Raw genomic sequence first — 24,569 nt, forward strand, 5'->3', positions numbered from 1 at the left:
TGTAAAATGGCCTGTTTTCTTTCTTGCCCAAATCTGGTACTCTACTGATAAGAAAAACTTCCATCACCAGAACTAGAACATTCTGATGTTGTCAGAACCAGTTTGCAGGTAATTTTCAAGAAACAGTAACTGCTGTGGTAAAACAAAATTCAAAACACCTGAGCTCTACCCAATAAAAGGATGGTACTCTTGTCATTTGGGGCTCAGACTTTAGAGCCGGAGCTTCTCTGGGCCTGCTAGTGTAATAAACCTTCAACTCTCCAGGGATTCCTTGTACACTTCTACCTTCCTTTTTTCAGTCATGGGGCTTGAATTCAGGGCCTGGGCACTGTCCTGATCTCTTTTGGGTCAAGGAAACCACTTTGAGCCAAGCCTCCACTTCCAGTTTTTAAGTGGCTAATTGGAGGTAAGAGTCTCATGGCCTTTCCTGCATGGGCTGGTTTTGAACCTAACTCATCAGATCTCAGCCTCCTAAATAGCTAGGATTACAGGTGTCAGCTTTGTGGTCATTGACCTTATGCTCTTTATACCTGACTAACCTTGCCTCAATTTCCTCTCACTCCATATTACCAGCTACCCTCACCCCCACAGTGCTATTTGTCATCTGTATTTCCCCACATTCCTGGCCCCTACCTCTGATTTCCTTGTAGATATGAGGAGGACAGAGAAGTACTGAACCAGGGAACATAAATAGACCTTTTGAACATGTGAAAGCTAGCCTGCAGCCCAACATCTCTGTTCTACTGGGGTCCAGACAGGAGTCTGGTCACCAAGGCCTCCTTCCCTAAGCAGCCTCAGTCCAGCAGCAGTATCTTTTAGACACCCCTGAAAATGGTCAGAGAACAGCCAGCTGCCATTTGAATGAGTCTCTTTTCTTTAGGTTAAAGCAAATTTAAAGCCAAGGAACCAGTGGCACACACCTGTGATCCTAGCTAATCAGGAGGCTATAAGATCAGGAAGATTGACATTTGAAGTCAAGCCTGGACAGAAAAGTCCATGATACTCTTATCTAGGGTATGGGGAGCAAAACACTGGCCTGGAGACATGCCACGAACAAGCAGGCTGAATAAACACAAGGCCCTCAGTTCAAGTCCCCAGTACTCACCCTACTCTCCTCACCCCCCTCTCACCACACACACACACACACACACACACACACACACACACACACACACACACACACACACACAAAAGGAAAATAAAATTTGTGGCAACAATTTAAAGGATATCTCTTCTTGATTTGTGAACTTTCGGGGCAACTCAAGTTTTAGATGGGGTGATTAAGGTCTGTCTCTCTGGAACACAGACCCAAGATGTGAGGTTTAGTAGCCCAGAGTGACCACAACCACTGGCTAGGGCTTTCTGCCCAGCCGATGATGAGTTGGCTAAACAGATCTTTGAGGTTCTTCTTTATCTAAAATTTAAGGAGTCTGTGAGCTTGTGATTTATTAGTTAATCTCAAAGGCTAAAATACTGTGTTTGATATAAGGGAGCTGAATTGTACAAGGAAAACAAAAGAGGGCAAACTAAATGTGTTAAAGGCATCTGGGAGATCATTACACAAAAATCTTAGTTTATAGATTTATGACAGTGTTGGAAAACCCAAAATACTGCTTGGAGAGTGGGTGAGAAAGATTTCACCACAGAATTGTTTGAAATCATATATAGAGGTTAATGTTTACTATAAAATGAGAGAGGCACATCTCTGTAAACAGAATTATAGGCTATTCCAACCCAAGTCAAAGATCAAGGGAAAAATGTTTCATTTCCAGGAAAGCCAAAGGCACTGTGGGAAAGTAAACACTGAGAGACTAGAGTTTCAATTCCAGCTTTTCTGCTTCTTAACTGCATGTTATTTGGCTTTAGGGTCTTTCTTTCTTTCTTTCTTTCTTTTCTTCCTTCCTTCCTTCCTTCCTTTTGGTTCACTAAATAGCCCAGTCTGGCCTCTTCAACTCCTGAACTCAAGTGATATCTGCTCCAGTCTCTGGAGTAGATGGGACTCCAAGCAACACTCTGCCTGATTTTAACTTTTTTTTGTGTCCCAGTTTTCTAAAAGAAAATTATACGCTGGGCACTGGTGGATCATGCCTGTAATCCTAGCTACTCAGGAGGCTGAGATCTGAGAATTGTGGTTCAAAGCCAGCCCTGGCCCTAAAGTCCATGAGACTCTTACCTCTACTTAACCACAGAAAACTAGAAATGGCCCTGTGGCTCAAGTAGTAGAGCACTAGCCTTGAGCTGAAGAGGAATAATTACACAACTGCAAGAGGATGATATGGGAAAGTGTATGTAAAGGCCCTTAGTTTGGCCTACAGTGAGAAGTCAATAAATAGGATTTTCCCCAGGGTGTGTGTGTGTGTTGGAATTGGGCCTTGAACTCACAGCCTCATAGTCTCACTTGGCCACATTTTCACTTCCAACTTTTTGCTAATTAACTAAAGAGTCTCAAAGACTTTTCTGCCTGGACTGGCTTTGAACAGCAATCCTCAGATATGTTTCTTGAGTAGCTAAGAATTACAAGAATATGCCACCAGTGCCTAGCCTCAAGAAATAGAAGTTTGGGTGTTTATTGTTGTTTTGTTTTGCCTTTTTTTTTGGGGGGGGGGTTGGTTGGTTTTCTCTGCAAGTCTTGGGGCTTGAACTCAGGGCCTAGGCACTGTCTCTGAGCTTCTTTTTCTCAAAGCTAGCACATCACAGCCACAGCACCACTTCTGGCTTTTTCTGTTTATGTGGTACTGAGAAATTGAACCTAGGGCTTCATGCATGCTAGGCAAACACTTTACCACTAGACCACATTTCCAGCCCTTGAAATAGAAGTTTGTGTTTCTTGTTTTGTTTTGTTTTTTTGCTAGTCCTAGGCTTGGCTCAGGGCCTGAGCACTGTCCTTGGGTTTTCTCAAGGCTAGAGCTCTACCATTTCAGGCCCAGCACCACTTCTGACTTTTTTCTATGTATGTGGTACTAGGGAATTGAACCCAGATCTTCATGCATGCTAGGCAAGCCCTCTACCACTAGGACAAACTCCTAGCCCTGAAATAGTTTTCAAATGAAAACTAAAAGCAAGAACAACCAAACAACAATCTCTGTTAGAGATTGAAGAATGGCCAAAGACAGAAGGCTGAGCATTCCTTAACTGTGACGATATTTAAAGGGAAAGGAAAGCAATTACGTTTGTAAGACATACTCTGTGAAAGGCACCTTAAAATTATTTTTAACTCAGATTTTAAAATGAATGTTATTTGAAGATGAAAAATATCACTGAATAACTTTTTTGTCAGTCCGGGGGCTTGAACGCAGGGCCTGAGAACTGTCCTTGCACTTTCTCAAGGCTAGAGCTCTACCACTTGAGCCACAGCACCACTTCCTGCCTTTTCTATGTATGTGATACCAAGTGCTAGGCAAGCACTCTACTACTAGGCCAAACTCCCAGCCCACTGAATAATTTTTGACTGATTTTTGTGGCCAAAAATAACTATTTTAAATGTCTATAGTAAAAAGAAGACAACTCAGTATTGGGCGAGTATTAAGGACTCCAGCTAAGCCCAAAGTCACTCTCATGCCCTCTGTGCCTCAGAGAGTTCATTGCTGAGCTCGAAGCCCTTCTCATTAAGGAGAAGAGGGAGTGGAATTTCCTAAAAATAGCATCTCATTTAAACTGATAAAGTTGATTTTTTGCTATGACATGAAAAATACACGATAGGGATTCCACTAAGATAAGCTAGAAACCTAACGAATCCTTTCATCATCACAGAAAAATAGCTTGTTGTGTGTGTGTGTGTGTGTGTGTGTGTGTGTGTGTGTGTGTGTGTGTGTGTGTGTGCCTGCGTGCCCACATAGCCCCAGCTTGTTATGCGCACAGCCCCAGCTTGTTATTTTAATTGCTATCACCTCTTTCCCTCTCTTTCTCTCTCTCTCTCTCTCTCTCTCCCTTTCTCTTTCTCCCTCCCTCCCTCTCTCTCTCTCCCTCCCTCCTTCCCTCTCTCCCTCCCTCCCCCCCCCCTCTCTCTCTCTCTCTCTCTCTCTCCACACACACACCTGCCCAACTCTATATTCTTGTATATTAACCAAGACTTTTCTAGAAGAAGACAATCTATACCCTTAGCATCATAATGTGTCCCTTACAGGAAGGTGGACAGAGTAAAATATCTTCCTAGCTCAACAACTCACCTGGGTCTTAGAATCTAAAGGTGCCTCCAAAGAGATTTTGGTCAGAACCCAACAGAACCTTTCTGTGGAATTGGAACCTGTGTGGGCCATGACTGCTTACACAGCAGGGCTGAGCATTATGTGTTCAGCATAGCTCATAGTCACTGCACTGAGCAAATGAGAGGTGAGAATGGCACATCCCTGGGGCCTGTGAGAACACTCAGCCCAGACCCTGGGCAGACATGAGAAACAAGCTGTTCACCATGCTGACGGCTCTTCCCTGTGTGATTTACTTGGTTATGAAGTTGAAATTTGGTGACGAGATGCTGAACTAAGCTAACTAACTTGCTTGATTAAAATAAGAAAACCATGGTGTAGGATCACTAGAATCATATGGAAATCAACTAAGGCTGTCTTTAGATGGGGAAACAAACCGTGTAGTGGTTAGAGGCCAGAAATGGTCAGCAACTCATTTTTATGTCTGGTGGGTGATGTTTCTTTCCTTTCCTTTCCTTTTTTCTTTTCTTTTCTTTTTTTTTGTCTTTGTCTTTTTGTACCAGTATTGAGGCTTGAACTGAGAGCCTGGGCACTGTCCTTTAATGTTTTTTCCCCTCAAGACTAGTGCTCTACCACTTGAGCCATAGCTCCATTTCTGACTTTTTGGTGATTAATTGGAGACAACAGTCTCAGAGACTTTCCTGCGCAGGCTTTTTTAAACTGTGATGTTCAGATCTCAGTCTCACCAGTGCTCAGCTGATAAGTGAGATTTCCATTATCTGCTAACCCTGTTTAGTGATCATACCATTTTACACATTGAAGGACTGTTTGTAACATCGTACGAAAATGAAGATCAGACACCCATGCCCAGGACCCTCTGCTTTTAGACCTCACTAGCCAGGTAAACAAGATATCTATGACCCAGATGTGAAAAAAGAAGCAAGTATTTTGTCTCTGCTTATTCTTCCCTGCCTCCTTCCCCTCAGGTAGCTGTTACCTTCCCCTTGTGGCCCTCAATCCCCACTTAAGAGAGCAATGCCACAATAATAATTGACTGCTATAGGGCCGGGAGTTTGGCCTAGTGGTTAAAGTGCTTGCCTAGCATGCATGAAGACCCGGGTTCGATTCCTCGGTACCACGTACAGAAAAAAGCTGGAAGTGGTGCTGAGGCTCAAGTGGTAGAGCTCTAGCCTTGAGAAAGTCCAAGGACAGTGCTCAGGCCCTGAGCTCAAGCCCAGGACTGGCAAAAAAAATAATAATAATTGACTGCTATAAAGCTCATGCCTATAATCCTAGTTACTGAGGAGACTGCAATCTGAGGATTATGATTCAAAGCCAGTCCAGGCAGGAAAGTCCATAGACTCTTATCTCCAATTAACTATCAAAAAAGGCAAGGTGGAGGGGGCACTGGGAATGTGGCTTTATGGTAGAGTGTTTCCCTGGCATGCATGAACCTTAAAGCAAAATAAAAGCTAAAGGATGCTCAGGTCCTGACTATTAGAGGCAGGGATTTGATAATCCAAATTCCCCTTGGTCCCCTATATTAGAATATGACTAGTTTGCTGCTGTGAGCTTTCAGGACACGATCCACTGTAACTTTGATCTGTACAGAGCTCTATGTCTTCAGCTAATGCAATATGACAGTCAACACCTAGATGTGACACAATGGAAGAACAACAGATACATCTTGAAGTCCTGACAACACGGGATGACCAAGGTGAAGGGCCTTGAGACACACATGTGTAAACCAACCCTTTCACTTCAAACCATCTTTTTTCTCTTTCTCTTTTTCAGTACCTGGAAGTTGACTATAATTGAATAATGGACCAAAACCAGAGCTTCAAAACCATGCTGTGATCTCCAGGGTCCTTTTTAAGTAAGAAATGCCATCACAGAATCATAAAGAACTTCTGATGTGATCTCCATTTTTGCCTTTGTGTGTGTGTGTGTGTCTTAATATTCAAAAAAATACTTGGTGTGAGTCTTGAATTTTACTTTCTATTTCTAGTTCTGGATTTCTGTAAACTACAAAAGATAAGAGCTGGCTTAGAATAGTGTATCCCAGACCACACCTAGGTGTTTATGAATTTTATGTGTGGTGTTTCTAGATTAAAATATTTTTAAAGGTAACATGATGCTGGCCCCGAGCACACACTGTATTTGATTACATTCTGGTAATTCTACCAGCTAACTTCATCACAGAAATGTGGGCTGCCCACGAATGGCAGGTCTCTCATTGTAACCATATCCCATTCAGTGTGGCAGGCTGGCTTTATCTCGTCATTGTGGAGTGACAGAAGGGAGACTGTGAGGGTGTGATGATCAGCCCAGTACTCCCTGGAGAGCCAGCTGGATCTGTTATTTAAAGTCAGCTCAGAGATGTGGTCCCTCATAGAGTGCCCACGAGTTTCATGACCAGCTGTTATGAGTGGTTTATCCTGAAACTATTTTAAAAGTCAAGAGGGAAAACAGTCTTTGAAACTGAGCAAACCAGAATTTGAAGAGACCTGTCTTTCTTTGGTGAATTCTGCCTTTTTAGTTTTAGCTTTATTTTATTTCATGGCTGAAATTTGAACCTCATGTTTGCTAAGCAGGGTTCTACCACTTGAGCCATTCCTCCAGCCCAGGCCATACTTTCTTTTTTCCAGTCCTGGGGCTTGAACTGAGGGCCTGAGCTGAGCACTGTCCTTTGACTTAAGACTAGAGCTCTACCACTTGAGCCACAACAACACTTCTGGCTTTTTCTATGTATGTGGTACTGAGAAATCAAATTTGGATCTTTGTACCTGCTAGGCAAGCACTCTACCACTAGGCCAAACTCCCAGCCCCCAAGGCCTGACTTGTTATCTATTTTTTTGTGGATCATGGGGCTTGAACTGGGGCACTGTCCCTGAACTCTTTAGTTCCAGGCTGCGGCTCTACCCCTGGGTCTGGGTGTTGTTCCTGAGCTCCTCAGCTCAAGACTACCGCCTTACCCTTGAGCCAAGCCCCACTTCCCATTTTCTAGAGGTTAATTGGAGGTAAGAGTCTAAGGTCCTTTTGTGCCCAGGCTGGCTTTGAACCTTGATCCTCAGATCTCAACCTCCTGAGTAGCTAGGATTACAGGCTTGAGTTATTGTGGCACCAGCTTTTTTATCTAATTTTCTCATTGATGAGGACCTATGGTCTTCATAGATTTTCCAATTTGTAGCATAAACCCTGGACCTTTGTTGTGTTGTGGAAACATTGAGGCTTTGCCAGTTTGCTGAAAATAAATCTCCTGATAGAATTCAAAACACACTGGTTTAAAGATACATGTATATGCACATATATGTGTACACTTAGCTAGCTAGCTGGGTAGATAGTGCCACTCAAATTTCTTTGTCCTTCCCTAAATTTTCTAGGTTTAGTTTGTTAATTGCAGTCTAGAAATTCTAAAAAGAGCCAGAAAGTTTTAGGAAAATCCCATGCCCTTTATTTAAAGACATGTCTTTTCCCCCTACCTTCTCCTCCAGTCTAAAGGAAGAACATGGCAATATGTTTTTTTAAATTGAATGAAATGTCAGCTACATAGTACTTTGATACCCAATTATAGGCTTCAAAATCTTTTAAAATTATACTTTTTTCATATTTTAAGGTAATTAATAGAAGGGTTACATTATATTCACCAGATAAAGGTGCATTACTTCACAAACATTGGTACCCTTTCTCATGTCTTGGTCCCCATTTCCCTCCTCCCACCCCAAAATTATACTTTTGATTAGAAAAGTCTGTCTTCTCATTAGAGAGCAAAACCAAGAGGATGAATTCCTAAAATAAGGTAAATTTTATCAAGGTTTAAGGTAAATTCTGTTTCCTCATGGGATTTTCATTCATTATTTATTTATTTATTTATTTATTGCCAGTCCTGGGCTTGAGCTCAGGGTCTGAGCACTGTCTTTGGACTTTCTCAAGGCTAGAGCTCTACCACATGGGCCTCAGCACCACTTCTGGCTTTTTTCTATGTATGTGGTACCGAGGAATCAAATCTGGGTCTTTCAATCAAATCTGGGTCTTCGTGCATGCTAGGCAAGCACTCTACCACTAAGCCAAACTCCCGGCCCTCATTTATTATTTTAAATATATATGATGGAGCTGATATCCTGTAATCAGAAGAAAATAACAAAAATAGTTAAGGAACTTAGCTACACAGGAAGCTGAGATCTAGAACACTACAGTTTGGTTTTTGTTGTTGTTTTGTTTTGTTTTTGTTTTTGTTTTGCGAGTCCTAGCTTGAACTCAGGGCCTGAGCACTGTCCTAGAACTCTGCCACTAGAATTCTACCACTCGAGCCACAGCACCACTTCTGGCTTTGTCTCTGTATCTGGTAACCAAGGAATTGAACCCAGGTCTTTCTGTATGTTAGGAAAGTACCGCTAGGCCAAATTCTCAGCCCCAACATTACAATTTTTGAAGCTAGCCCAGGCAGAAAAGTCTGACACTTCATCTCCAATTAACTAGCAAAAATCTGGGCTGCAGTGGTGGTTCAGGTGGTAGACAACCAGCTGTGAGCAGGAGGCCCTGAGTTTAAATCCAGATGCTTAACCAAGTTCCCTTTGGCTCCCTGTAATCCTAGCCACTCATCAGGCTTTGGTTTAAAGCCAGTCTGGGCAGAAAAGCCCATGAGACTCTTCTCTCCAATTAACCACCAAAATGCTGGCAAGTGAAGCTGTGACTCAAGTGGTAGCGCATCTGCTTTGAGCAGAGAAAGTCAAGTGAGGGCACAAGGCTCTGACTCCAAGCACCAGTGCTAGGAAAAAATATTAATAAACATCTCTAATGCATGTATAAGGTATAGAACAGTGTCTGGCATGTAACAGCTGATAAATGCTATTTAAATATTAACTAAGGGGCTGGGAGTTTGGCCTGGTGGTAGAGTGCTTGCCTAGCAAGCACAAAGACCCAGGTTCAATTCCTCAGTACCACATACATAGAAAAAAGCTGGAAATGGTGCTGTGGCTCAAGTGGTAAAGTGCTAGCCTTGAGAAAGCCCAAGGACAGTGCTCAGGCCCTGAGTTCAAGGCCCAGGACTGGCAAAAATTTTTTTAAAATATTAACTGGGCCAAGCACCAGTTACTCATGCCTGTAATCATTGCTACTCAAAGGCTGAAATCTGAGGATTGCAGGTCAAAGCCAGACTGGGCAGGAAAGCCTGTGAGACTCTTAATGCCAATCAACTACCAAAAAAGCTGATGTGGAGCTGTGGCTCAAGTGGCAGAGCTTTGGGCACAAAAGCTCAGGGGCACCACCCAGGCCCCTGGGTTCAAGCTTCAGAACTAGTAGGAGGAAAACAAATTACTGGGTTTGCATATCTTGAGCCCACAGTGCCACTTCAAGCTCTTTTGAGTAGTTTATTGGCAATAAGAGTCTCAAGATCCATTTGGATGCTTGAGAAAAATGGAAATTTGCAAGGTAGACACACTGAGTTGTTTATATGTCTTATTGAGGACCTACATTATCTAGAAATGTGAGCTTCAATTTCCTCATTCACAGTGGAGACAGTGTGATGTTCACATTACATGACAGAGAAAGTTTCTTGCTCGGTGTCTAATATGGTAGGTACTCCACAAATTAAAAATCTGTTTATTTTCCTTAAGACAGAGCATCAAAGGGGAGAAATTTGAGAAAGCTGGACTGAAAGCCTTCAGATATAACTGAATAATAGGAGACCCTGTACCACTTTTAGGGTTGATGGTTTGTTTTTGCAATAGTGGGATTTGAACTGTGTCTCACACTTGGTAGGCAGATGCTGTACTTCTGAGTCATCCCTCTACTCCCTTCCTGCACTAGTTATTTTGAAAGGGAACTTTACTTTCTGTCCAGGTCCATGCACAGATTGTATCTACCTATTTTAAGCTTCTTGCCACAGCTGGGATAACAGGTATGTATCATATGACCCAGCCTCTTCCACTGAGATGGAGTCTCAACTTTTTGCCTGGACTGACCTAGAATTGAGATCCCCCTGATCTTAGCAACCTGCATACCTGGATGACAGACATGTGCCATTGGGGCCAAGTATTGGTTCAGAAGAGGTATCATAAACTTTTTTTTACCCCAGTTGGCCTAGAACTGTGTGATCTGCCTAGCCTTTGCCTTTTGAGTAGCTAAGACAAAAGGCATGAGCAAATACACCTGGCTTCTGAGTAGTTGAAAGAGTATCAGTGGACCAAAACCATTTTATTGCCTGTGATAAGGGATGTCAGTAGAGGCAGTGAATGAAGGTAGGCACTCTCATAGTATTGTTAAATATTTTATTTTGTGTGTGTGTACTAGTATTGGAGCTTGAACTCCAGGACTTGTGTTCTCACGACTTTTTCACTCAAGGCTGGCATTTTACTACTTGAACCATGCCTCTATTTCTGGCTTTTACTGGTTAATTGGAAATAATCTCCCAAATTTGGCTGCCCCAGCTAGCTTCAAACTGAGACCTTCAGATCTCAATTTCTTGAGTAGCTGAGATTACAGGTGTATGCCACCCATGCCTAGCTACCAAAATATTCTTAAAAGATCTACCTTTCTTCACAATCCCTCTAGCATGCTATTAAAGTCTTCAATCAATATCCACAGGAGGTAGAGTCCAGAACCTAAACTCCAACTCTACTTAACAAACTCTACTGAGCTCTTATCTAAAATACTGTAGTCTTGTACATAACCTACATATAGTTTTCCCTATACTTAAATCATTTCTGGATTACTTATACTATCTAATGTAAATGTAATATACCTGTATTTGTTATACTGTATTGCTTAGAGATTAGGATGGTATAAGCATAACTTTTCTCCCTGATACTTCTACATTTGATGAACCCAAAGATATAGAACCTACAAACAAAAAGGGCAGCATCAACTGGGCACTGGGGGCTCATACTTGTAATCTTACATACCCAGGAGGCTCATATCTGAGGGTTGTGATTTGAAGCCAGCCCAGGCAAGAAACTCAGACTCTTATCCCTAAAAAACTGCTCAAAAATCCAGAAGTGGTGCTGTGGCTCAAGTGGTAGAGTTCTTGCCTTGAGCAAAAGAAGTTCAAGGACAGCATCCAGGTCCAGAGTTCAAGCCCCAGGACCTGGAAAAAAAAATCTCTAGGATTACATCTAGTTTCTTGGTAGACACCTCTAAAATGTTATTTTATTCTTTTTGTCTCTAAGACCAGGGTTCTACTGTGGTCATATTGATTGAAAAGATAATCATTTGGGAAGCATCTCTGACAACTCTAAGGTGGAGTCTAGCCATTAAGGTAGAAAGAATTCCACAGGATCATAATTTAGATTCATATGCCCATCCAAAGGAACCTCTGGGCACATTTGCAATCCCATAATTAAGAATGATAATAGCATCATAAAACCCAAGCATTAGCTTTAGTCTGAGTAAGCAAGCATGTTATCCTAAAAGCAAACTGACTCTCAGAAGCTAGATGCAGGGGGCGGGGGTGGGGGAGTAAGTCATAAGAGTATCATGCTTCCTGGCTACTAATGCATCCTAAGTGATCTGAGCAATAGGTGGTGTAGTAAAGAAATTACACTGCATGACTTAACTTGCAAGTGGAATTAAGAGCATGTGAATTAAGAGCACTTGGCTGCTTGCTGCCTGGAAGCCTCCAGCCCACTTGCTGCCTCACTGTTTTGTTTTTCAGTATTTCAATACTAGTGAAGCTGAAGTTCCTACACAGGCCCATTGCAACCACTTGAACTTCTACTGTCCTGTGCTTATCTTTGTTCTTAGTCTTTCTCTTGAGTGAGAGAGCAATCCCTCCCACTCCCATTGGTCTCATTGTTTACCAGCTCTTTTAAATTCAAATATTTAGTATTAACTCTTTGTAAGTTATATTTGTCTCCATTTATCATTTCCCTTTGCAAGAGGTTAGAAACCTGTGAATCAGATTGGCTCTGAAATATACTAGCTGTGTGGATGACGTTTAGGTATTAGGGGTTGGGTTAGTCAGCTTTCCATCATTGTAACAATGTACCTGAGATCATCAACTTAGACGAAGAAAGGTTTATTTTGGCCCACAGTTTTAGAGGTTTGAGTCCATGGTCTCAGCCTGTGAAGGTATCATACACCATGAGGGCAGTACACCGTGAGGCAGGCTATCTACCTCCTGGCTATCTGGAAGTGAAACTGACAGCCAAAGATCAGTGTTCTAATATACTTTTAAAGGGTACATCCCAATGACATAACTTTCTTTCACTAGGCCGTGCCTCATTCCCTCCCCTCTCCCATTCCCTCCCCTCCCCATCCTTCTCTCTGTCTGTCTGTCTGTCTGTCTGTCTGTCTGTCTGTCTGTCTGTGTCTCTCTCTCTGTCTCTCTCTCTCTTTCTTTCTGTCGATCATGGAAGACTTGAACTCTGGGCCTGGGCGTTGTCCCTGAGCTCTTCAGCTCAAGGCTACTGCCCTACCCCTTGAGCCACAGCGCCACTTCCAGTTTTCTGGTGGTTAATTGGAGATAAGAGTCTTACAGACTTTCATGCCCAGGCTGGCTTTGAACCTCCATCCTCAGATCTCAGCTTCTGAGTAGCTAAGATTACAGCCACCATACCCAGCTCTTTTAGCTCTTTTCTAACTGCCAAGCTGGCACACCTGTGTACTGCTGAGCCACACCTGTAGCCCGGCTTTTCACTGGTTGTTTTTAGGAGAGAGTCTTGCTTCCCCTCCTGGGTTGTGTACCTAAGCTGTGATTCCCCCTGCTTCTCAATTTTTGCGGTTCCTGGGACTATGATCCCAGCTACCATGTCCAGCTTCTCTTCATGGAGAAGACATCTTTTCCCCAGGTTGGACTGGCATCTCAGTTTTCCTGTCTTGGTTTCCCATGTCACTTGGGATGACAAGTGTGAACCATGAGTTTGTTTTTCACATGAAAATGTCAGTTCAGTTCCTCCTTTTAGTTCAGAGTCTTCAACAATGTCTTTTACTGTTAAACCTGTTGCTTGACCTTTAACTTGAACTTGTGAAGCCTTTCTTTGTCTTGGTGTTTTACTAAATTATCTCCCCCCTCAACCCCTCATAGTTTTGGAGCCAGGGTCTCACTGTGTAGCCAGGCTGGCTTCTAATGCTTGCTGCTCCTGCCTTCTGAAGACTGAGCCACCACAACTAGATCTTGGATTCTGTTGTAAAACCTGGTTGGTCTTTTTATTATTCTTTTCTTTTTCAGTCTTTTGTTCTTACATAATTCATTTAAGAGACTTTATGGGTCTGTTTTTGCTTTTTTCTCAGTTGACCCTTCTTTGCATGAATAGTGATTTGATTGTGAGTTCGTGTATTTTGGCACTGCTTCTGTGTAAATATTTCTCTGTGGCCAGGTTAGGATTCTGGAGAGGTGATTTGGTTTTACCTTGGTTAGGGATACCACCAATCCAGTACCAAGCTACCTTATTTGCTCCAGTATGATCACACCCATTAGTTTAAAAACAACTCTCAGAGAACACATTTTCATATCCATTGTACATTAAAGGTAACTCCGAGCTTTCTTCTTATGCACACTTCTGGGAAGAAATCTTATGTAATCCTAGGTACTCAGAAGACGGAGATCTGGAAATCAAAGTTCCAAGCTAGCCCAGGCAAGAAAGTTTGCAAGACTCTCACTTCTAATCAGCCACCAAAAACCCAGAAGTGGAGCTGTAGCTCAAGTGGTATCCTTGAGCATAAAAGTTAATGGATAGTGCCCAAACCCTAAGTTAAAACCCTAGGTCTGGCACATGCAGAAAAGCTTATCTTTGTGGGGATTTGCCTTAGCTTTTTCCTTTGCCCAGTATGTTTTGTGAGAAGGATCAAAACTTCCCCTACTTACTTTCTCAGACCTTGATGCTCAATCTAAAATGGTTCTCATTTTTACACTACCTTCCTTTTATCTCTTTGCTAGTACTGATTACAGTTATTTATTTTTACCAAGCTCATTGAGAAAAGTGGCTGTCTGTGTTTTGCTCACAAGTGTGTTCCCCATCCCTAAAACAATTCCTGACATAAAATAGAAATTCTGTAAACACAGCTGAAATTAATGAATAAGCTGGAAAGTGAGGTATGGAAAGAAACCAGTTACAAAAAGCTTGGAGGAAATCCCAAGGAAGAGCAACTGCCAGGAAGGAGGTCCTGAGAGAACCTGAGGTTTGATTTACTCCTAGGGCCAGAAGAATGCTCCAGGTTTTCTGAGGGGAGGGGAACAATAGGCAGCAGGAGGGGTGGGCTGTGCTTAGGGGCTTTGCCTGCTTTGCAGGGTAAGGGGGTAAGGGCTTTTTGTTTGTTTGCCAGTCCTGGGCACTGTCCTTGGGCTTCATTTTTTTTTTTTCTTTTTCTGGAGGCTAGTGCTCTATCACTTAACCACAGGTAAGAGTCTCATGAACTTTCCTGCCTGCCTGGGCTGGCTTTGAACTGTGACCTTCAGGTCTCAGCCTTCTGGGTAGCTAAGATTTCAGGTGTGAGTTGTTGGCACCTGGTTGAGATTGTATTTTGGGTCAAGTGAGAAGCCATGAAAGATGTTCAAGTAGGAAAAGTGATGTTCTGATTTATGTTTGTTGAAAATTAAGCCAGGTACTAGTGGCTCACACCAGCAAATCTCTAGCTACTTGAGAGACCAGTATCTACTGAGGATCCCGGTTTGAAACCAATTGGAACAGACAAATCTGACTTTTAACTGGCAAAAAGCTAAAGGTAGAGGTGTGGTTCAAGTGATAGAAAACACCTTAAGTTTAAAAGATAACCTGAACTACTAGGATGACAGAAGTAATATCAAAGTTGCATTTTAAGAGAAGAAATGCGGGGCTGGGAGTTTGGCCTAGTGGTTAAAGTGCTTGCCTGGCATGCACGAAGACCCGGGTTGGATTCCTCGGTACCACATACATAGAAAAAAAGCTGGAAGTGGTGCTGAGGCTCAAGAGCTAGAGCTCTAGCCTTGAGAAAGTCCAAGGACAGTGCTCAGGCCCTGAGCCCAAGCCCAAGACTGGCAAAAAAAAAAGAAGAAATGCAAGAAGGAAATAATGATCACACTTGGATATGCTGAATATAATATACTGTAATTTTCTTGTGGCTTATAATATCCATACCTACAAAGAATTTATTAGTATGAAGGAAGTGTAATACCAACCTCTGAAATACTACAGCCAGCTAATTCAGTTATTTATAAGAATCTGATATTAAAGGTGGTTGATAATAGGTACCATGTGTCAGTCAGTAGTTTCTATGTGTCAGGAGTTATGTTAACCATTTCATGAGCCTGCCCTCACGGTAGCATCATCACAAACCTTATTAGTTATTATCTATGTTTTACAGGTGAAGAAATGAAGGTTTAACGAGGATGCTGTAGTTATTCAAGGTCAATCCTTTAAGTGGCAGATTTGAAACTCAGGAAGGTCCAGTCGGTGCCAATACTGTTCCTTCAAACAATTTGCCAAACCACGTTCTTAAGGAGAAATGGTGCTTGAATCAGTGGTTATGGCAATCATTCAGAGAGATATGAACCCGAGTTCAGTCACACTTTTTCATTTCATTGCAGAAATATTTCAAAAGTGACCTAAGTTCGAGTTCTTTTTACTAAGGATACTCTAGTCTCGGTTATTGAAGACACCGAGAGCTATTTTTGGTGAATTTCATACGTACAGAAGCAAAGAGAAACGAAGTTTATTCTCTTTGGAATGTGGCTGTGGAAACTGACCAAAACCAAAGCTCCATTTTCCTGGGAACCAGCGAGCCCGCGATCAAAGCAGTTTGCTTTTCCAACAGCTGGAAACGCCAGGATTGTGACACAGCCCCAGGAACTGAGGCTGCCTTGTTCAGACTTTCACACGGGCCCTTGTTCCTTTCACAGAGGCCTCTTTTTCTCCAACATCCCACATCTGCCAGAGGGAGGCACAGGATAGGGGTTCCCACCTTCCCCGGGGGGTGCAGGCTAGACCCCGTCTGAACTCAGGACGATGTTTACCGTGGAGCTTTGCAGTGCAAGGATAAAACGCGCGCGCGCACACACACCCCTTCAATTTGGTGGTTGGGGACAACCAGGGGCAGAAGCTCACCAAGCCTTCCTCCCCCTCACCCCCGTCAAAAAAACAACCACCACCACAGGAGTTACTCATTTCATAAACTTTCCTACTAGGAAGAGGCTTTATTGGCCTCCTATTGGATCCAGGGGCAGCCAGGCGGGGGCGGGTTGGGGAACTGGCAAGGGAACAAGCAACCCCTTCGGGCCCAGAGTCGTTCCGCCCCTTCGCCCCGCTCTTCTAGCGTCGCCCCGCCCCTCTCCCGCCATTGGCTGGTCCGAAAGACGCGGGGCGTTGTCAGTTTGAATGGGAGCGCCGGGGGCCCAGCGCACGCGCAAAAGAGCGCAGGCGCCCGAGGGCCGGCGGCGCTGAGGGACCCCTTGAGTGACAGACGGACGCTCTGAAGAGGCGAGGGGAGTTCAACGCTCTGGCCCACGTGACCAGCCAGAGGCGGGCGCAGGGGGCGCGCCTCGGCCTCCCGCGGTGCCCCTGCTTGGCGCGGCGCCGGCAGAGAGCGGACTCGCCCGGGGGAGGAGGCGACTCGACCCCGCGTCTGCAGCCGAAGGCGGCTGCTCCTGGAGCCTCGCCGCGCACCCCGCACTCGCCGGCCGGCGGAAGGTGAGTTCGGCCCGACGCCCGACTGAGGCGCCGCGGGGCGCCCGCGGCTCCGGAGTCCGAGGTGTCGGGACACCTCCTTTGTTCCGGCGGGAGCCTGAGCACCGTGGGGTCCCGGAGCCCCGCAGCCGGGGTGGGGAGCGAGCGGGTCGTCCCGTGGAGGGCCGGGGAAGTGTTACGGGCGAGTGAGGGTTCGGAGTTGGGCGACGTCCCGGGTAGCCGCCGGCCGGCGGGGAGCGCGGCCCCCGCGGGAGGCGGGCGGAGCGGGGCGGCGCCCGCACCTGCACCTGCGAGGCCGGGCCGCCGGCCGCTGCCTTTGCCCCGTGTCGCTTTCGGACTCGCGACCTTTGGAGTCACCCACCTGTCGCTCTCCCATTGGCAAACTGATACCGGCAGTCGCTTGTCACATATAAAGTGTACAGCGAGCGGGGACGAGTGCCAAGGTCCTTTCCCGCATTCCCTGGACTCCCCCCGTAGCCCTTCCCGGGGAGAGGGGGCCGCCTCTCTAACCCCCCGAGAGCGCGGGCCGGGGTGCAGGCCGTGAGTGTCTCGTGCATAACTTAACCGCGCCGGGAAGGAACTCGGGCGGCTTGGCTTTCCCCGGCCGGCTCGCGTGGGGTGCCGGGGGGCGGGACGGGGCCCGGCCGCGGGGGGGGCGGGCCGGCCGCCAGCGCGACCCTCGGTGCGGCTTCTGCTTAGACCCCCCCCACACACACCTCCGTGTGGGTGTCGCCGCCACGCGAGAGCAGCTCTGGACGGCGGTGTTGGCGGCGGAGGAAGTGAAAAGTTGCAGGATTTAGTTGTAGGTGCGCAGCCCCTACAGTCCCCTGCGAGGATGAGCAGTCTGGTTGTTTCCTTCCTTGATTCAGTCAGACATGCGGTGCTCCAAATACAGTTTCATGTAAACCCCAAGGCTTGGCACAAGGCTAATGATAATGATAACATACAGTGGTTTAAACGTTTTGGGGTTCCCTCCCCCTTAAAACTGGGGATTGAACCCAAGGCCATGCATAGAGGTAGGCAACAGCTTTACTGCTCGGCTCCATCCTCGGCTATTTTTATTTTATGACAACGTCTCCCTGAGTGGCCCTAAGTGCTCCTGAACTCGAAATCCTTCTGTCCTAACCTCCTGAGTGAGTAGCTGAGATTGCAGGCATGAGGCACAAACGGCTTAATTTTTTTTTTGGGGGGGGGTGCCAGTGCTGGGGATTAGGGTTTCCTGTTCTCACCTAGTTTTTTTGCTCAAGGCTGATTGGTGCTTTACCCCTTGAACCATTCTTCCACTTCTGGCCTTTTGCTGTAGTTGACTGGAGTTAGGAATCCCGTGGATTTGTCTGCCCAGGCTGGTTTCAGGTCACAATTCTGAGATCTCAGCCTCCCAAGTAACTAGTATTAAATGTAGGAGCCTTGGGCACCCACCTAAAATGGCCCTTTTTAAGCACAAAGTATTTCTAAGATTTACCTTAAATTTTTATAGCTCTTTGGAATCCTAAAAAAATTGAATACTTAATAGGTACTCTATAACAACTTACAAAAATAGCAATCATTTACATTGTTACTTAATTCTTTTTTTGAGCATGTTGTTATGTACCAAAGCCAAGCACTGAGTTAGGTGCTTTATAAATTATATGTTTATTACAACTTTCACCCACACCAATTTGAGATTTTAGCTAAGGTTATGTTATGAGTAAGTCATACTGTTGGGATTCAAACTGTGGTCTGATCCCACAGTACATGCTGAGGGCTTCTGTTTAGCTATTAAAAGGCCCCTTGTCTCTGGATCACACTTGTAGGGCATTCTACTCTAAGATTGCTGTAGATGCTGTTCTGTTGTGAGCTTTGAAGAGACATTTCTATCCTTTCAGAACCAGTGTCTTGCCATCATTGCCATCTGAGTTGCATATTTTCAGTATCCTCTTAATCATCTTTCTAAAAACATTTATAAATTAAGAATAAAACTTTTCTGAGTTTCTTGCATAAATATGGATGCGCTCCTTTTCATGGAGACAGAGAACATTGAAGTCAGGTTTTCCCATTGATTTAGAATCCCCTTGATCAACATAGGGTCATGCCCATCTTGCCCATACCAAGCAAGTGCTGTTCCATACCATTGACCTACATTTTTTTTTCTGCCAGTTCCAGAACTTGAACTCAGGGCCTGAGCACTGTCCCTGGGTTTTCTGAAGGCTAGAACTTCACAGCACCACTTCCAGTTTTTTTCTATGTATGTGGTACCCAGGAATCGAACCTGGGTCTTTGTGCATGCTAGGCAAGCACTCTACCACTAGCCCAAACTCCCGGCCAGGTACACTCTTAATCTAGTATTACAGAGTGCTTTTCTGCTTCCTACGGGGTTCCTATTTTCTTCCCAGGTAAGATAACAAAGACATTTGTTGGATTGGACATCCATTATGTATTTGGTGTTGTGTGATAAGGGAAGGTTTCCTGTTCAGTAGTTCAGCAGTATCTTTCTCTCCTGTCTCCTCTTTCTGCCCTATCTTTCTCTCTTGTCTCCTCTTTCTGCCCTATATGATGCTACCAATTTATCTTCCTAGCACAGATCCAACTTTGCCATTTCTTTGTTTAAAAAAACAAACAAACAAAAAACAACCCAAGGTTCCTTTTTGTATCAATGCTATGTCAAATACATACTTCAATGACTGCAAGTCATTTGGTACTGTTCTACCTTCTCACACATCTCTTGCACTCTTAACTGGGTGCTTATCCTGGGATACCACATTCTCATCTCACTCCAGCTTGAGCCAGTTATTTTAAACAGAATGCTTTTCTTCCATTTGCCGAGTAAGATCTGCCATCCTTCAAAATATGATACAGCTTTCTTTGCTTCTGTCTTTTTAGGTCCTGATCTCATTATATTATTTTGTTCTGGCACTGGGACATATAAGTGTCCAATAACTTGTATAGACTCTAAAAAGATAAATGATTTTTTAAAGTTATATTTAAAATTTATTTAGTTAGCTAGTCATGGGTCTTGAACTCAGGGCCTGGATACTGTCCCTGAGCTTCTTTTGCTCAAAAGGCTAGCAGTCTACCACTTAAGCCACAGCACCACTTCCAGCTTTTTCTGTTTATGTGGTATTGAGAAATTGAACCCAGGGCTTCTTCATGCTTGCTAGGCAAGCACTCTACCTTTACCAGTAAGCCACATTCCCAGCCTCATGTATTTATTTTTGTGCAGGTCCTGAGGCTTGAAATCAGGACCTGGGTACTGTCCCAGAGCTTTTGTACTCAAGGCTAGTGCCTTACCTAGCCACAACATCAAGTCTGGCTTTAAAAAACAACAACAAAAGAACAAAAGGCGCATGGTATCCTTAATATGTGGCTATTAGATCCAAACGGTACAAGAGCAAGGACTCAATATTTGCATACCCAATGCTATGGACATGGTATTGGAAATATAAACACAACTACATAGACGTAAAAACCTATGACTCTATAGATGTTTTATTTCATAAATATGTATCTATGATATATAAACCCTTAGCCTAATTTTGATTATGTTCTAAAAACTAAGTGCCAGCGATTGTATATAGAGATTCCCTTCTTGAACACTCATTTGTTAATCATGTCATTTGAAATATGATGTAAAAATCAATGTTAATAAATTCTTTAAAAAAACAACAACAGGGGCGGGAGTTTGGCCTAGTGGTAGAGTGCTTGCCTAGCACGCACAAAGACCCGGGTTCGATTCCTCGGTACCACATACATAGCAAAAAGCTGGAAGTGGTGCTAAGGCTCAAGTGGTAGAGCTCTAGCCTTGAGAAAGTCCAAGAACAGTGCTCAAGCCCTGAGCCCAAGCCCAGGACTGGCAAACAACAACAACAACAACACATACACACAAAGATTAAGATAGGGAAAGACAATGACAAATTGTTTTACAATTTTTTAAAAGAAATTTAGCATAGTTTGAACCTTTGGTACTTTCAGATTACAAACATTTTCTTCTTCTTTCTTGTGCTTTGTAACCTGAACAATGATTTGGAAAGAACTAAATGTATAAATAATTATGGTTCATTAAAAAACTTAGAATACAGTTGGGCACTGGTAGCTACTCAGAAGGCTGAGATCTAAGAATCTCAGTCTGAAGCCAGCTAGAGCAGGTGAACTCTTTATCTCCAGTTAACCAACAAAAACAGAGGTCCCCAAACTGGTGCTGTGGCTCAAGTGGTAGAGCGCTGGCCATGAGCAAAAAGCTTGGGGATAGTGCCCACATCCTGAGTTCAAACCCCAGTACCAACACTTAATTAGTTAATCAGTCAATGTTAGACATTTTTTATCGCAGTACCAGATTTTAAACACGGGGCCTTATCATTTGCTAGACAAGTATTCTACCATTTTAGCCTTAGAATTTTTTTTTTTTTTTTTTGCCAGTCCTGGGGCTTGAACTGAAGAGTCTGAGCACTGTCCTTGGACTTTTTCTCAAAGCTAGAGCTCTACCACTTGAGCCACAGCACTACTTCCAGCTTTTTTCTATATATATGGTACCGAGGAATCGAACCTGAGTCTTTGTACATGCTAGGCAAGCACTCTACCACCAACCCAAACTCCCGGCCCACCTAAAATATCTTTTAAGGAAGTTACTTTAGCTAGGCGCCAGTGACTCGCACCTATAATCCCAGCTATTCAAGAGGAACTAGATCTGAGGATCTAGTTCAAAGCCAGCCTGGGCACGAAAGTCTGAAAGACTCTTATCACCAAATAACTGGAAGTGGTGTGGTAGCTCAACGTCGTAGAGCAAAAGAGCTCAGGGACAGTGTCCAGGCTCAGAGTTCAAGCCCCATGAACAACAAAAAAAAGTTACTTTATCTATGTAACCTGGATTTTTTTCACTTTAATTTATTCATTTTTATGTGCTAATCAAATTTGGCTAGTTTATATGCATATTTCTAAAACTCCTTCAAAGGGTAATTTAATGGATTAAAAAGATAATACCTATTTAAAGTAGCTCTGTAGGAGGGAAAATTAGTAGGTTTTTTTTGTTTTTGTTTTTGCCAGTCTTGAGCCTTGAACTCAGGGCCTGAGCACTGTCCTTGGGCTTTCTCAAGGTTAGAGCTCTACCACTTGAGCCACAGCTCCCATTTCCAGCTTTTTCTATGTATGTGGTACCAAGGAATTGAACCTGGGTCTTTGTGCATGCTAAGCAAGCACTCTACCACTAGGCCAAACTCTCGACCCAAAAATTAGTATTTTTTAAACTCTGGAGTAAAGTTTGATGAGAAATTATACCAAGTAATAAGGAGAAAAATATTGGATTTTTTTGTTTCATTTTGTTTTGACGGTACTGAGGTTTGAACTCAAAGCCTCCAGCTTGGCAGGAACTCTATTGCTGAACCTTACCTTGATAGCCTAGTATGTAGCTAAGATAAGACTTTTCTTCAATTGAACATATTTATACTATTTTTTATCTCCATTGTGAAGATCAAACCCAGGGCCTTATGCACACTAGGTAAGTGCTCCATCCGTGTGCTACATTCTCCAGCTACTAAATAATCTGATTCCTTCCTCCTGGAGTTCAACAAATCTTTTTTTTTTTTTTTTTTTTTTTTGCCAGTCCTGGGCTTGAGCTCAGGGCCTGAGCACTATCCTTGGACTTTCTCAAGGCTAGAGCTCTACCACTTGAGCCTCAGCACCACTTCTGGCTTTTTTCTATGTATGTGGTACCGAGGAATCGAACCCGGGTCTTCATGCATGCTAGGCAAACACTTTAACCACTAGGCCAAACTCCCGGCCCAACAAATCTTATATAGTTAGAGGCACAGAGGCATTACACCTTTGTGTTCCTTCCATAATCCTATCCATGTCTAATATTTAATTCAGTACTTTGACAATGTAGAAATTCAAACACTTTGAAAATTTAAAGCAACCACTCCATCTTGTGTTAAATTATTATCACTAAGAAGTATAGTCAGAAGATGGAGGATTTTTTGTTTGTGCCAGTTCTGGGGAACTTTTTCACTCAAGGCTCTTGCTCTTAAGCCACAGCTCTACTTCTAGAATTTCTGGCAGTTAACTGGAGATATGAGTCTCATGGACGTTCCTTCAAGCCTGGGGCTGGCTTTGAACCTTGACCCTCCGATTTCAGCCACCTGAGTAGTTAGGATTATAGGTATGAGCCAACAACATCCAGCAAAATCCAGCAAAGACAGCAGTTTTAATGATTAGTCACAGTCATAATTCAGACTTAAATTGTGCAATACTTAATATTGTGTCCCTTCCAGTTTTATCCATCCCAGACAGCCCTTTCTTATTCAACTTCTGATTTGTTACGGGCTGCTAAACTCTTAAGATACTAACAACTATTTGTGTACTAATCATATCCCCAGTGCTTGTATTGAGATTGCTGGAAACCACACTGACTGCAGACATTTCCAAAATCCCTATGGAAATAGGCCTTTTCTCATAGTTAATAGCAATGCTAAAATGAAGTATTGCAATATCCAAATCTATTTCTATATTTATTTACTTTGAAATTTCAGTATAGGTTTCATTAGTATTTAGGCTATCCAGGGAGCAGAGTACCTTTTTAACTTTACCTGATTGGGGATAAAATTACACACACACAATAAATGTTTCTCAATAAGAAAGAAATTTTAGTCATTCCTTGGTCTTCAAAGTGCCTTGGCTCTAGGGCATTTTCCTCCCCAAAGTCAGAGTTTGAAAATTAATTATGCCTTCTTAACTAACAGCTAGACACAAGCATACATGTGTGTCATCTGACTACATGAGAGGCTGAGATTGGGAAGATCATAGTTTCAACCTGCGCAGAAGATTTCTACAAGACAACAGTGAAACAGCAGAAGCTGTGTGTGCAGTGGCACACAGCTGTTATTTCATCTGTGGGAAAAAGTGAGAAAGGATCATGCTCGGGGTGTGTACTTGGACAGGCAGAAAGACCCTGTCTCAAAATAGCCAGTGCAGGGCCGGGAGTTTGGCCTAGTGGTAGAGAGCTTGCCTAGCATGCACAAAAACCCAGGTTCAATTCCTTGGTACCGCAAACAGAAAAAAAAGCCAGAAGTGGTGCCTGAAACTCAAGTGCTAGAGCTCTAGCCTTGAGAAAGTCCAAGGATAGTGCTCAGGCCCTGAGCTCAAGCCCAGGACTGGAAAAAAAAAAAAAAAAAAAAAAAAAGGTACAAAAGAGGGTGGGAGGTGTGGCTCAGCAGAAGAGTGCCTGCCCAGCAAGTGCCAAGACTTCAGCTCAAACTTCACTGAAAAAAAAAAAAAAAAAAAGAATTTAGATATAACTGGGGGCTCTGTCTGGCAGAATGCCTTTAGTTTTATTTGGAATCTATAAGTTTTATTGTAATCTGTCCTTTTTTATTAAAGAATTTATTAACATTGATTTTTACATCATTTCAAATGACATGTTTAACAAGTATTCAAGAAGGGAATCTCTATATACAATCACTGGCACTTAGATTTTAGAACATAATTAAAATTAGGCTGAGGGTTTGTATGTCATAGATACATGTTAATCTATATAATAAAACATGTCTATAGTCATACATTTTTATGTCTATATAGTTGTGTTTATATTTCCAATACCATGTCCATAGCATTGGGTACACAAATATTGAGTCATGGCTCTTGTACGTAATATGTCCTTTTTTTTTTTTTTGGCCAGTCCTGGGGTTGAGCTCAGGGCCTGAGCACTGTCCTTGGACTTTCTCAAGGTTAGAGCTCTACCACTTGAGCCTCAGCACCATTTCCGGCTTTTTTTTCTATGTATGTGGTACGAGGAATTGAACCCGGGTCTTCATGCATGCTAGGCAAGCACTCTACCACTAGGCCAAACTCCCAGCCTCCGTAATAT

The 24,569-nt window shown here is 43.5% G+C and overlaps 2 protein-coding genes and 1 long non-coding RNA gene across 12 annotated transcripts in view; 2 read left to right on the top strand and 1 right to left on the bottom strand.

Annotated features, from left to right (window-relative positions):
• The window catches only part of Aknad1 (AKNA domain containing 1), a 37,527-nt gene extending 33,254 nt beyond the window's left edge, over positions 1–4,273 (bottom strand). For 4 of the 7 annotated variants that reach the window (XM_090334312.1, XM_090334316.1, XM_090334317.1 and 1 more), the window contains exon 1: positions 4,167–4,273. The gene's annotated coding sequence lies outside the window, so the exon portion shown is untranslated. Of the gene's footprint in view, positions 1–4,095; positions 4,144–4,166 lie in introns of those variants that run through there. The other 3 variants (XM_090334313.1, XM_090334315.1, XM_090334314.1) reach the window with 3 other exon arrangements.
• Positions 4,274–4,336: 63 nt separating this feature from the next.
• On the top strand, positions 4,337–6,067 carry LOC150061434 (uncharacterized). Its single transcript, XR_016535916.1, has 3 exons — positions 4,337–4,629; positions 4,965–5,043; positions 5,937–6,067. It is a non-coding gene; the product is annotated as an uncharacterized LOC150061434 (long non-coding RNA).
• A 10,463-nt stretch (positions 6,068–16,530) lies between these two features.
• The window catches only part of Gpsm2 (G protein signaling modulator 2), a 38,420-nt gene continuing 30,381 nt past the window's right edge, over positions 16,531–24,569 (top strand). For 2 of the 4 annotated variants that reach the window (XM_090334320.1, XM_090334322.1), the window contains exon 1: positions 16,656–16,741. The gene's annotated coding sequence lies outside the window, so the exon portion shown is untranslated. Of the gene's footprint in view, positions 16,742–17,454; positions 17,545–24,569 lie in introns of those variants that run through there. The other 2 variants (XM_090334323.1, XM_090334321.1) reach the window with 2 other exon arrangements.

Source organism: Megascapheus bottae, chromosome 6, assembly GCF_031878675.1.
Source record: "Megascapheus bottae isolate mThoBot1 chromosome 6, mThoBot2.hap1, whole genome shotgun sequence".
Taxonomy (NCBI): Eukaryota; Metazoa; Chordata; class Mammalia; order Rodentia; family Geomyidae; genus Megascapheus; species Megascapheus bottae.